The 14,755-nt window shown below is 37.1% G+C and overlaps 1 long non-coding RNA gene across 1 annotated transcript in view; it reads right to left on the bottom strand.

Moving 5' to 3' along the window:
- The window catches only part of LOC119241210 (uncharacterized), a 62,419-nt gene extending 50,460 nt beyond the window's left edge, over positions 1-11,959 (bottom strand). Inside the window, exons 1-2 of the long non-coding RNA XR_005124266.2 lie at positions 11,907-11,959; positions 8,955-9,114 (exon numbers count right to left, since the gene is read on the bottom strand). This is a non-coding gene — a long non-coding RNA (uncharacterized LOC119241210). The remainder of the gene's footprint in view (positions 1-8,954; positions 9,115-11,906) is intronic.
- Between the last annotated feature and the right edge of the window lie 2,796 nt (positions 11,960-14,755).

Genomic DNA, 14,755 nt, shown 5'->3' with positions numbered 1-14,755 from the left:
CAAGTGCATGGATTGTTTGGACCTCTCTATATGCTGCTTTGGAAGAAAAGTATAAGGATTCCAGATTGTCATGCTGTGGGAGTTAGCCACTGAGTGGCAGTTTTGAGTGAGTTCATTGGTCCTGCTTTGGGTCTTCGGATGCCTTGCCTACTTGGGGATGATTGTTTCTCAGACCTTACTCAATCTTTTGAAACTCACAATTTTCCTAGAAGAGTCATGATGACTAAATCATATAAAATATTTCAAGTATCTGGAATGAAAAGTATGGGTATGTAATTGGTTCAGTTTAATCCATAGCCAGATAAGTCACCTGAATTTCAGTGAGATGACATTTATTGACATCTGTATATGATAGGTGAAGTAATTTGACCTGAGACTATGTTATGGTAAATATGTAACATAGCAAGCAACTGTTGCTAAGACTGCATGCCTTGCAAAACCAAGAAATGGTCTTTTCTGCTATATTTAGAATATCTAACAGTATCAGTGGCTTGAATCAATAAATATTTATAGAATATGCAAATTAACCAGCACATCTATTAGTATGGTTCATTTTGACTCCATTTACCTTGATGGGTATGCAGCAAGAACTCAAAAAATCAAGAATACTAACTCACATATTCAGGACTGGTCCATCTAATCTGTTTGGCTCTGTGGCTTAATGTTAAATTTTCTCTAATGCACTCCTGTCTTTGACAATCCATTTTGGGTTCACTTCTCCAGTTTAACTGGTACCAAATCTAATAGCTGACCTTTGGAAGAACACACACCATGACGGGAACCTTTAATTTAACTCCCCCAGTGATACAGGACAAGCCACTTGTGAAACCAAGGTCCATGCATCACTAGGAAGAGTTTTCATTGCATTATAACTAAAGCTGCTGCCTTTAATGTCAACTCTTTTAAACTAATTCTTTCCCAGGAAGAAACAGAGTAGTCTACTCCTTCTTCCAAACAAGAGTGATTTAAATATGTGAAAAATATTGATAATGATCTGCCTTAAGCTCTTCCCTAGAAATGTCTAACCACATTATAAGACATAGTTTTCAAATCACCTATCTTTCTGATAAATTTGAATATATCAAACAGTAATTGCTCAGCAATAGCCATCAGAAACATGAGTTTTCTCGCCCTTCTGCACTTCTGACTGTGCCCAGTGCTTGTATAAATAAATAAATCTTAAAAAAAAAAAAAGCCACCAGAAACAAACAAAATGGAACTGATACACTGGGAGAAAATATTTACAAAATATTAAAGGTATACATACCCCCAATATGTATACTCAGAAAAACTTAGAAAAGAGGTCGAAACACCTGATCAAAAGATAGGCAGGTTATGAATAGACAATTCACGAAAACATTAAAAAAAATGACCCTCACACATGGGAAAAGATGTTCAAACTCACTCAATTAGATTTTATGAAAATTAATGCAAATGAAAATTAAATTACAGAGAGTCCATTTCTTATCCAGCAGTAAGGACGAAAACACATTTTGTTAGTGATACAATGGAGAAAGAATTTACTCTCATATGATGCTGGTACGAATATAAACTAGAGCAACTCTTTTGGAGGAGAATTTGGCATTACATAACTAAAAATATGCATGCTCTCACCTATTGACCTAGGGAAAGGGTCAAAGTAATTGCTAAAGTAGCCTCAGGAATTTACCCTAATACATTCTCAGCAATATAAAAATATACAGACAAGATTTTTCACTGCAAGTTTGTAATTTCACAATACTAGGAACTACTTAAATATTACAAAGTGACTATGATACAGCCTCATAATACAGTACTATGCAACTGCAGAAAAGAATGAGAAAATTAAATTATCCATGAACTAAATATAATTTTAGGGTATAATGTTAGGTGAACAGAAGCAACAAGTACCAACCTGCTGACAGCAAGCTGATTGAGTATAAGAAAGCAAAAATAGAAAAATATATACAATGTGCTCATTTATATTTTTAAAAAAGAATTTGAAAAGATGAGCTAGACTGTAGTAAGACTGGTTACCCAAGACAGAGGACAGACTGGGTGAACACAGGGAATTTGGTAGAAGGGACTGCAGGCAATGTGACACTTCTTGAGTTAAAGATAAAGTTGTGACTTAGAACTCTATTAATATCTCATATAGTCAAACCAGAGATATATAATAAAAATGAATGGTGGGGAAGAAGACCCTAAAGGAAATATAAACAGAAAAAAATGATCTTTTACCAATAATGTAACTACACTGAAGCGGGTAACATCACCCTATTACCAACAACATAACCACTGCAGGGGGTAATGGTAAATAAACTAGACAAAGTAACTTTGGAAAATGGCAGTTTGACCACGTAGTCTGAGAAAAAGAAAATTAAATAATAAACTGTACACAAATATTGTAATTTCACCAGTAGGATTGTTTCTGCCAGGATATTAGTTAGCTATTCTGAAACCAGGTGTATTTTGTGAATCAGCAAACGTACTGTGGATCATGAGAGCTGGGTTACTCTTTGTCAGAGAAAGGAGTTGTGCATAGGGAAAGGAGACCGAATAGGCCTGTGGCACTGTACTGAAATTGGAGGCATCAGTACAAGCTGGAGGGTTTAGAGGTACATAGAAATAGTAAGAAGTGTGTATATATATATTGTATATGTGTGTGTATGTGTTCATACATATATTTCATAGTTCTGCCTCCTGAGAAAACCCAGATACAGTTAAACTCCATATCAATGAACATACCTAGTACTCTTTCTCCAGCAAACAGAACAAATTCAATAAAATGTGATTCTCAATAAAAGGAATCCAGACTCTCTGAAGAAAGAGCACTTCAAGGCTTGGGCAGGGAACATTAAAGCTGGAACATCTTGTGAGATCAAAGATTAGCACATTCTCACAAAAGGACACCTAATCAGTGAGCTCCCAGTGATCAGATGCAGAACTACTTGAGCAGCAAAATAGTAACCGCAGTGTTGGGTTGTAACTCACAGAATCAAATCCAAATCCATACAAATAAGTGAAATTTCTTCCTTGAGACTCCAGCTAATAAATGTATAAGGAATACTGGAAAGGGGAAACCACCCTTTGGCAAATATTAGTGACAGAGATTCAGGCAAGAGTCATCAGTAGGAGCTAAACTGGTTGACAAGTTGGCAAGAAACAAATTACTTACATGGTGTCAACATATCTTCGCATTAGATACTTATGACAAAAAAAACCATGGAGGAGCCCAAAAGATCTCTAACCAAATGACCAATTAGTCAACCATAACATCACCAGTAGTGGAAAAGTCAACATATGTGCATCTGAAAATTATACACAGAGAAGGACTATCATTACTGTGGCTTTCTTAAAAAAAATGTATAACCATAAATCTGACAAAGGAGCAAAGAATATGCACTGAAGCAAAGAAAGTTTGTTCAATAAATGGTGCTGGGAAAACTGGGTCACTACATGCAAAAGAATGAAGCTTGACTACTACCTCACACCATGCACAAAAACCAACTCTAAATGGATTAAAGAACTAGACATAAGACATGAAACCATAAAATACATAGAAGGAAATACAGGCGAAACACTACATGACATGCACCTCAAAGACATCTTTACAGATACATCGCCCAAAGCAGTGATAGTGAAGGCAAAGATAAACAGCTGGGACTATATCAAATTAAAGAGCTTCTGTACAGCAAAAGAGACAGTAACAAAAACAAAGAGAAACCCCACCAACTGGGAGAACACTTTTGCACACAACGCTAATGATAAAGGACTGATCACAAAAATCTACAAAGAGCTGATGAGACTCAACAAAAACAAAATAATCCAGCAAAAAATGGGCAGAAGAGCTAAAAAGAAACTTCTTCAAAGAGGAAATGCAAATGGCCAACAGGCATATGAAAAAATGTTCAACATCACTTGTAATCAGGGAAATGAAAATCAAAACTACTATGAGATACCATCTTACACCAATGAGAATGGCACATATTAAAAAAAAAAAAAACTAGCAACAACAAATGTTGGCGAGGATGTGGAGAAAAAGGAACTCTCCTGCACTGCTGGTGGGGGTGCAAACTGGTCCAACCACTATGGAGAGCTGTGTGATTTCTTGACCTACTAAACATAGAGCTTCCATATGATCCAGCAATTCCACTCCTAGGTATTTACCCAAAGGACACAGAAACATTAATTCCAAAGGGCACCTGTACCCCTATGTTTATAGCAACACTATTTACAATAGCTAAGCTTTGGAAACAACCCAAATGCACAAAAATGGATGACTGGATCAAGAAGATGTGGTACATATACACAATGGAATATTACTTAGCAATCAAAAAGATAAACACATGCAGTTTGCAGCAACATGGATGGAGCTGGAAGAGATCATGCTCAGTGAAATAAGTCAGAAAGAAAAAGAAAAATCCCGGATAGTCTCACTCATAGGAATTTAGAAAACCTAAATAAGGGACCAGGAAAAAGACTAATTAATACAAAGTAAAAATCAAAATCAACAAGCAACTATAAACCAGAGACACACCACGGGGGCGGGGGGGGGAAGGAAGGGGAGAGGAAGGACTAGGGTCAAAATGAGGGGGGGTGTAATTGTATGGGGAATATAACCAAAATGATAATGTATACATTGTGCAAAAATGAAAAATGATGTAAGAATTATATAAAATAAAATATTAATTAAAAAATAAAACATTACTATTTGAATAAGACAGAAAAAAATGCGTAACATAAATATAATCATGGGGACTTACCATCCTAACTGAGGGGCACTGTATAAAATAACTGAACCATACTCTTCAAATTGCCAGGGTTGTGAAAGACAAGAAAAGGCAAGGAACTATTCCAGACTAAAGAAACTAGACAGCCAAAGGCACTGTGTGACTCCTGGACAGACCCTACATCAGGAAAGTAACATACTTCAAAATCTGACAATTGGCATTGTTTGAATAAAGTACATAGAATATGTAACAGACTTGTATCAAAGCTTATTCCCTGATTTGGACAATTGTATCATCCAAGTGTTATGGGTTGACCTGAGTTCCCCCAATATTCACATGTTGATGTTCTCAGCTCCAGGTCCTTATAAAGTGACTATTTGGAAAGAGGGCCTTGGAAGATGTAAGGTAAAATGAAGTTTTATGGGTAGCTGTTGGGGACCCCTAGCTGCTGAGACAGGGAGAATGTCCAGGTCATGACTGGAAGACTAGTCAACACAGGCTGGAAGACTGGCCCATGTCCAGACCACAATGTTCTTTTCTGTGTCGGCAAAGGTAAGTCTGGGAAACAGGCCAGATTATAAAGGGAGTAGAATATACCTGATAACACAGACCCTTGGCAGTGATTGTGTGCCCGGACAAGGCTGAATACTAAGAGAATGATTCATTGTCTAGTAACTAACAAGGAGGGGAGGGGTGTGGTATCAATAAAAATGAATTGCACTGGGCACTTGGGACAGTTGAGCTTGAAAGGAGAAGTCTTGCGTCCCCTGGGTCCTGTTTCTCTTAAAACTATTTTGTATCTCATATCTTTATTCCTCAGTTCTTTCAGATTGCTCTCCTCAACCCTGTTCTCCAGAGCTGATCTCCAGCAAGTAGCCCCAGAGCCATGTGACTCATGTCCTTCAAAGGAGAGATCGGCACACAATGTGGACTGAGGGGGCACACAATGTGGACTGAGGACACACGGAGAATGCAGCCATCAGCAAGCCCAGCAGAGGCCTCAAAGAATTCAAACCTGCTGACACCTTGATCTTGGACTTTTCCAGATCTATGAGAAAATAAATGTCTAGTCTTTGAGCCACTCAGTCTGTTCCATTTTGTAATGGCAACCCTAAAACACAAATACAAATATTACTCAGCATCAAAAAGAAGAAAATACTGACACCTGCTGTCACAGGGTTGGGCCTTGAAGACATGATCCTCAATGATGAGCCCATCACAAAAGATTTTGTAGGATTCCACTCGCCTGAGGTGTCTAAAGTCATCAAATTCATCAAGTCAGAGAGCAAGGAAGCTGCCTTCTCAGGGGAAGCAGATGGAGAGTCAGTATTTAATGGGGGTGGCATATCAGTGATGAAAGACCAAGAGAATTCCAGAAACGGATGTGGTGATAGTTGTGCCAAGGTGAATGTAATTAATGCCCCTGAACTGTGGACTAAAAAATGGTTAAGCTGATAAATTGTATGTGACATATCTTTTACAGAATGAAAAATAAAAATAAAGAGGAGGAAAATTTGGATTTCCTCAGGCAAGAGCTCCAGGTGTTCTTGGAGGCAGAGACTGGAGAGATGCAGCTACAAGCCAAGGAGCTCCTGTCACCAGCAGAGGCCAGGAGGGGGCAGGTGAGGACCCCCCTGGGGCCCTCAGCAGGTATACAGCCCTACTAACATGACTTGATTCCAGACTTCTGGCCTTCATAACTATGAGGAAGAATACATTTTTGTTGTTTTAAGGGAAAAAGGAAAGTAAACAGGGAAAAGAAATTGTAGCCTGAGAGCCAGCTCTGAAGCTTCTGTAATAGGCATCATACATCTAGCCAGCTTGGAATGGGTTCAGGAGGGTGAATGGCCATTATTTTATATGGATTAAGTGCTTGAAATGTGTAGGTCTGAAGTGTCCATAAGTACATCTGCCCAAACTACAGTCAAGAGTCATTCTTTTCCTTTGGGGAATGAAGTTGTCTTTGTAAATTATTGCCTAGGCACAGTACTGCCAGGGAACTGGGGGAACTAAAGTGTCTCTTGTGACCCTAACTGCCAGTGCCCCCATGCTTCCTTTTCGCCAGAGGAGCAAAGGTGATGAAAAATCATAAAGGACTTAGGTGACTGCTTAGCTTTGTGTGATCATTTATTCATTTATTTGTTCATAGTTAATAATCACTGAGTACCTTTGCTGTTCCAAGGGGTAATTCATTTCGTTGACAAATATTTATTGAGCACCTGCTAGGTGTTAGATAGGGGTCTAGGTGTCAGATACGGAAATGTATCAGAAATTCATCACCATATCCCTGCTGGGGCCGTGCTTCCCACAGGCTGCTCCCAGTTAATGTGTGAACATGCAAAGGTACTAAGTTAGGCAGGCCCTGAACGACATAGGGTTCCTCCGATGGGTGATGCTGACTGGCCTTTGTGAAACAATCTTAAGATTATTCTGCAATCTAGATCTTCCTCTGTTCTTCCTATCTTCCTCCTTATCTGTCTCCTTCACAACAATCAGAATTCCACAATGGTCTAATCTTTTTTTCAGCTTTTCCTGGTGTCTTTCCCCTATTCCCTTACTTTGAATACATGATGATAAATGGAAGGGGTTTCTCAAGTAGTGTCTTGCATGTCTAGCTCCATCTTGGTGTCTGCTTCTTGGGAGGCCCCACTGCAGTCCCCAACTCTCTGCAGGAAGGGGTGAAAGGAGCAGTGAAGAGCATGGAGTCAGCTCATCTCGGAGTGCGGCCCTGCTGTCATTTTCTAGCAATTTCATTTTAGACTTTGCCTCAGTTTCATAACCTATAAAATGAAGGTAAAAATAGCAAACCTTATAGGGTTGTTATTAGAATAAAGCATGTTATTACACACAAAATACCTAGACTGGTGCAAGGGCATGTGGCTATATAAATGTTGGTTATTACAGGGCTTGCATTTTTTTTTTAAAGATTTATTTATTTATTTACACAAGCACTGGGTACAGTCAGAAGTGCAGGAGGGTGAGAGAATTCACCAGAGCCAGAGCGGGGAACAGAACAGGCAGACTGATGACAATACACTGCTGAGGGGAGAAGCCGACACAGCAAAGGAGGTCTGCATGCCATGTGGGACCCTTGCCGGCCACTGGGGTTCAAACTTGTGCTGCAGAGCCTGCAGGCAGCTTCGCAGCCCAGCCCTTAAATGCTGCGCCACCAGGGGAGGCCCTATAGGGCTTGCATTTTAATGCAGCAGTAGATAGAAAACAAATACACAAACACCTAGTGGTGATAAAATGAAAGTGAAAATAAGAAGGAGAAAGTGATATGATATCTAATGAACTGTTTTATATTAGGATGTCAGGAAAGGTCAATAAGAAAGAGTATCAATTTGAGATCTGGAGAAGGACTTTTTCAGTCAAAGGAAAAATAAAGACCAAAGAATGAGCAGATCATGCTTCAAAAAGAATAAGAAAATCAGGGTGGCTGAAAGATAGTGTATTCAAGACTAAGAACAAAAGGTGAGAAGACCAGGAGCCCTATAGAGGCCAGATCATGTTAAGGTACTTCATTTCTTTTTTCAGTAATTCATTCAATGTGCATTTGCTGCTACCCAACTAAATACTAAGATCCCTGATCACTGTTATTCATATTTACTAGTGACATGATTAGAAATAACTTGAAGTCATGGTCAGGACTCAGGCAAAAGTCAGAGGAGCGAAAACCATCTTCTAGAGACCATTCTTTCTTTGTGTTTTTGCATAGCATGATCAAATTCTCTGTTCTCAGCACATTCCTTTCTATTTGTAGTCATTTTTTATGATAACCTAAGTTTGATATTTCACTAAATGTGATCTTACAGATACATCACATTTCTTAAATCTAAATATCGCATGGTATAAACAATGTTATAAAAATTCTGGTGGTTTCAAAATGACAGCAACAGCCCAATGCTGTGATTGCAGCTATGCTAAGTATCCTGGAGTTCTGTTTCACGTAACTTGATTGAGCTATAACTGATTTAACCAGCAGAGAGTCCCTTTCATAAGAGGGCAGAGTTTGATAGCTTCTCTGGCAGTTACATGACAGTGCTGAGATGCCCAGGTAGGGTGCTTTGATTTTATCTGTGTTATAGTCTAATGTGAAGCCACAGACAAAAGTTTTGAATCTTCAAGGTCCTAAGCACTCACTTAGTTCTCCTTAATGCAGCACATACCCATGGCCATAAAAATCTTCAGGGTCTCAATTTCCACACTCATAAAATGGGATAATATATCATTTGCACTTACCGTAGGAGCCTGAGTGAGTGATTTATCTAGTGGATTCCGCTAATTCTGGAATTCTGAGGCCATGAGAAGATGTTGAAACCATTTTGGGGTGTCCCTTTTTCCCATAAGTTTAATGAGGGTGAAAAAAAGAGATGTCTTCTAACTGGAATTCCAGTGAGAGCTAAAGTGGAAAGATAGTTAGACAAGAAGACAAGTGTTTTAATCTCAAATTAGAGCCCTGAGGACAATAATAGCATTTGTAGCAGCACTTGTCTGGGAAAAATTACAAGGGACATCAGTCTCCATGTCTCAGGCGGCAGGTTGACAGCACTGGGTACTCCCCTAAGGGTTGCCTTCTTTCTAGTGTTAAAATCTATGGACTCGCAGGGAACCCAAAGATTTCTTGTTGCATTTGCCTCTGATTGGGGTGGAGACCCTCTACCATTCACAGGCCTTTGTGCCTCCACTGTTCAGTCACAAAGTAGAGTAACAAATAACATAATCAATGTAGCTTCCTCACAGGGTGATGGTAGGCTTGACCAGTAACTCTATGTTAGGGAAGGAGAGGGCAATGTAGAGGAAAATAACATAAGATTGATTAGACAAAGGCCATAGTAGTAGGAAGGAAATCACTTCCAATTTTTGATTATGGAAAAAGAAAAACAGGATTTCCATGAACTGCATTGTATATTTGACCATGGAAAGTACAGATATAATTTTCTGCTGGGGTTATTTGTTGGTCTAGAGCAGTTACTCTCAGTCTTGGTTGATTTTCAGCTATGTACTGAGTCTAATCACATACTTATGAAGAGAGACTCTCTGGAACAATCTGGGAAAATAGAGAAACAGGGACCATGTTTAATCTCCCATTGAAAATAGGCCTCCCAAATGGACAAAGCAGTTGGAAAAAATGGTTTGCAAGATACTCAACATAAGGGAGCAAAGGATGGTGGTCTCTGAGCCATGGGATAAATTTTCCATATGTGGAATCCAGAGAACAAGTTCAACTGGGAATCTGGTGGAATTAAGTTGGTAGAATGCTCAGGGGGGAGTACCAAAGAGAAAAAAATCTACAAAGAGAGAGAGAGAGAGCTTTGGATCTCAGCAGAGAGTTCCCCTTGAGTATTTTTCAGAATAATAGCCTATATATATATATATATATATATATATATATATATATATATATACACACACACATATATATGTAAGAAAATTATCTAAGGCTTGAGGAAAGAAAACATCTGAAGAGATTAGCAATAAAAGCATCCAGCACTCACACAGGGCCAAAATAGTGTCTATTCTCAGCACCCAGTATGGAAAATCTCAAGATTCAAAGGGCAATGGGTAGATTAAACAGAAGGTTTTTGCTTCAGTGGTGGGGAATAATTAGTCCTAAACTGATGACTGCTTCAGCTCTCCCGAAGAAATCTTAAAAGCAACCAGGAAGGAATCTAAATGTTTCTAAGTAACTTAACTATGTTCCAGAATCAAGCCCAGGAGTAAGTATAGGAGTACAAAATCATACTGCACTTTACAAGGTAAAATTCATAATGTTTATCATCTAATAAAACAACTGCTGGGCATAAAAATGAAAGAAAAAAGCAGCCCATATGGAGGAGATAAATCAAATAATTGGAAATAACTTAGAACTAACACAGATACTAGAATTAATGGAAAAGGGCACTGAAACATTTATATGCTTTATTTCATATAACTAAAACTCAAAACATGGAAAATATTAAACAAGATGTGAAGCAAACTGAAGGGAGAAAAACTACAAAGTCTGAGACAAAAATTTACTGATTGTGATTAATAGACCAGAGATGTAGCAAAATAAAAAGATTATCAAACAGTGATGATGCAGCAATACAAAGTATTAAAAATGAAACATAAAAAATAATTTTTGAAAATGAATAAATCATCAATAAACTGTGGGTACCTTCAAGCAGCCTAATATATAATTGAAGAACACAATGCATAGGAAGGTGTCAGAATAAATATTTGAAGAATGACTTAAATGTCCTAAAATTTTGATGAACATAATAAAACCATTTCCAAGGATTTTTAAAAATCCTACAGAAGAAATTATATGAAAATTACACAATGTCACACCATAATAAAACTTCAGGACCAGTGATCAGGAGAAAATCAGGAGCAACAATATAAGTGATTTGCAGAGAATAAAGTTAAGGAATAAAACAGATGTCTCCGGAAACAATGCATTGAGAAGACTGTGGAATCATAATTTGAAGAAATAAACATCAATTGAGAACTTTATACCCAAAGAAAATATTTTTCCAAAGTAAAGATGGACTACATTTTCAGATTAAAAAACTAGAAAGACATTTTTACAAGAATATCTGAACTATCAACATCAATTCCAAAGAGCATCTGTACCCCTATGTTTATAGCAGCACTGTTTACAATAGCTAAGCTTTGGAAACAGCCCAAATGCCCAAAAATAGATGACTGGATCAAGAAGATGTGGTACATATACACCATGGAATATTACTCAGCATTCAAAAAAGATAAACACATGCAATTTGCAGCAACATGGGTGGCGCTGGAAGGGATCATGCTCAGCGAAATAAGCCAAAAAGAAAAAGAAAAATACCGGATGGTCTCACTCATAGCAGGAATCTAGAAAACTTAAATAAGGGACCAGGAAAATGAATAACTATAAGAAAGTGAAAATCAAAATCAACAAAAAACTATGAACCAGGGACACTCTATGGGGGGTGGGAAGGGGAGGGATTGGGGTCAAAATAAGGGGGTTGCAATTGTATGGGGAATATCAAAATAAAATTTATTATAAAAAATAAAATAAAATGTAAAGATATGGTAATGCTGTTCATATGGTAATGGGCAGAGGAAGGCAAAAGGTTTCAAGGGAGTTGAATCACTGTCCTGTCCTGATGTCTAAAGAATACACTGTCAGGTGCAAAGGCCAGGTACCCACTGTGAAAATCTCACCTGGCTCTTCAGTCATTAGTGCAGGACTAAGGCTGCTTTCCCATCTGACAGCGATTCCTGCTCAGCCTGCAGAATGGAGCCTGTTCTGACTTTCAGTTCATACAGTTGATTTTGCCTTCTTTTCTGCCAGACCAGGGAGCGATGGGGATCCCAGAATGTTTGGCAGTATGTTCACACCCTTCAGTAACAAGATCCAGCAAAATTTTTTTGATTGTACATAATTTTTCAAAACTGCAATTTTATTTCCCTATTTTCTCCCTGAGTTGTACATTTCCTTAATTCCCTTTCCCTTGTAAATAAACCTTTTATTAACCTTTAAAAAATAGAATATCTGAACTATCATAAATGTTAAAGGAAGTCTCTAAGGCAAAAGGCAAACGATACCAGGGCAAAAGATGGATCTACAAAAAGGTAGGAAGCACAGTGGAAATGATAGCTACAGTTAAACAGCTATGATTTTTCATACTATTTAATTAATTTAAAAAGACAACTGTTTAAATACTAATCACTATTTACTTCATTAGAGTTGTATATATGTAATGATAAAATATTTGACAAAACAGCATAAAGTCCAGAAAATAATATACTATGGTAAATTTCTTCTGGCACACATCAAGTGCTTAAATATCATTTCAAGTTAGTCTTGTTAAGGTACAGGAGCATATTATATACTCTAAAGCAAGCAACAAAATAAAAAAAATACCTTATGGTTAATAAGCTAATAAATGGAATATAAAAACTATTCAAATATTTTCAATAGGCAGAATGAGGAGAGTATAAGGAACAAAAAGAAAAGAAATAAACAATTTGAGTCAACATCATATTAACTATTAATGATCAAAAAGCACAAATAAATAGCAGAGATTATGTGATTGGATAAAAAGCAAAGCTCAGTGGTGGTTGATAAAAAAGCAAGACCCAATTATATGCTGACTGCAAGGAATATCCTATAAGGACATAGACAGCATAAGAATGAAGGGGACAAAACAATACCATGCTCACATCAATGAAAAGATGAAGGGGATATATTAATAGCAAAGAATATATAACTAGCAATAGAATACCCATCCATTCATGATTAATGCTGTCAAAAAAGAACATAAGAAAAAAACCTGTCTTAAAGAAAAAAGATCATACAGGACAAGCCTACAGCTAACACCACAATCAATGGGGGAAAACTGAGAGCCTTCCCCTTTAAGACTGGGTGACAGGCAAGGATGCCCACTTTCACCAATTCTTTTCAACATAATACTAGATAACAGAGCAAGGTTATGTTAAAAAAGAAATAAAAGCATATAAACTGAAAAAAAAAGTACAATTATTTCTACTTGCAGGCGATGAGGTCATATAATACCCAAAAAACTCAACAACAAAAATGTTAGAAATAATCAATGAAATCAGTAAAGGATGCACAATCAACAGACAAGATCAGTCATGACTTTATATAAACTATCTGAGAGGAAAACAACACGAAAATAATAAAAATTTTGGAATAAACAACTAGCCAGGTAGAAGACTTACATACGGAATATTTTAAAACATGAAGAGAATTAAAGAAAACACTAATAAATGGTAAGATAGACTATGTTTCTGGATGCAGGAATTAATATTGAGATGCTCATACTACCCACAGTGATAGATTCAATGCAATCTTTTTAAAATTCCAGTGGCATTCTTCACAGATATAGAAAAAGTATCTTAAAACTCAATGGGAGTCACAAAAGAAATCTTGAGCAAGAACAAAGGAGAACTAGGTTGGAGATAGCACATCACACTCCTGATGCTATATTATAAAACTATAGTAATCAAATCAGTGTGGTATTGTCATAAAAACAGACAAAGACAAATGGAACAGAGAGTCCAGAAAGAAATGCATCCATCAGTAATCTTTAACAAGGGTGTCAAAACCACATAATGGGGAAGGGACTGTCTCTTCAATTATTGGTGTTGGGAAACTGGATAACATATGCAGAATGAAACTGGACCCTCATTTCACCCTGTACATGAAAACTACTCAAAACATTTTATCTCTAAAGTCTCTAAACGGAGATTTGTCATGCTCATAGATAGGAAAACAATTTTACTAGATGCCAATTTTTGCCAAATTTATCTGTGGATTAATTGCCATCCAAGTGAAAATTTCAGCAAGTTTCTTTGTAGATACTGACAAACTTACTTTAAAATTCATAAGGAAATGCAAAGGAATTTAGAACACAAATTTAACTGAAATAAAAGGACAAATTAGAAGACTAAGATTTCAAGATTATAAAACAATAGTCATTGAGACAATATTTTACTGGTATCAATATAGGATAAATTTATCCAACAAAAAGGGTAAATGGATCAATGAATATCAAGTCCAAAAATGGACCTACACCATCTACTACCATCTATCAAAACTGATTGTTTTACAAAGATGCAAAGGCAACTCAGTGGAGAAAGGAAAGTCTTTTATATAAATTATATCAGATCATTTGCAATTAGATACCCATATTCCAAGAAAAAGTGAACTTTAATCCATTTTTACATTGTGTACAAAAATTACATCAAAATGAATTTTACATGTAAATGTAAAACCAATACAACTTCTAGAGTAAAAAGAGAGCAACAATTCTGCATCATTGGAAAGCCTTTTTAGATATACTCCAAAAGTAATATCCATCCAGGAATAAATGGAAAGTTAGACTTCAGCAAAATAAAAGGCTTCTCTTTGAAAGATACTATTAAGAGACTGTAAAGAGGCTACAGACTGTTTCCTCCCCGACTCTCCTCTCTCTCTCTCCCCTCCCCAACTGATTGCTTCAGATCTACGGTCAGATTTTAAGGGTCAGTTTTAAAGTTTGTGATGG

The sequence above is a fragment of the Talpa occidentalis genome, unplaced genomic scaffold (genome assembly GCF_014898055.3).
Source record: "Talpa occidentalis isolate TD23 unplaced genomic scaffold, MPIMG_talOcc4v2.1 talOcc4.12, whole genome shotgun sequence".
NCBI classification, from domain to species: Eukaryota; Metazoa; Chordata; class Mammalia; order Eulipotyphla; family Talpidae; genus Talpa; species Talpa occidentalis.
The sequence above is the reverse complement of the archived record's forward strand: the minus strand, read 5'-3'. Positions and strand labels throughout refer to the sequence as shown.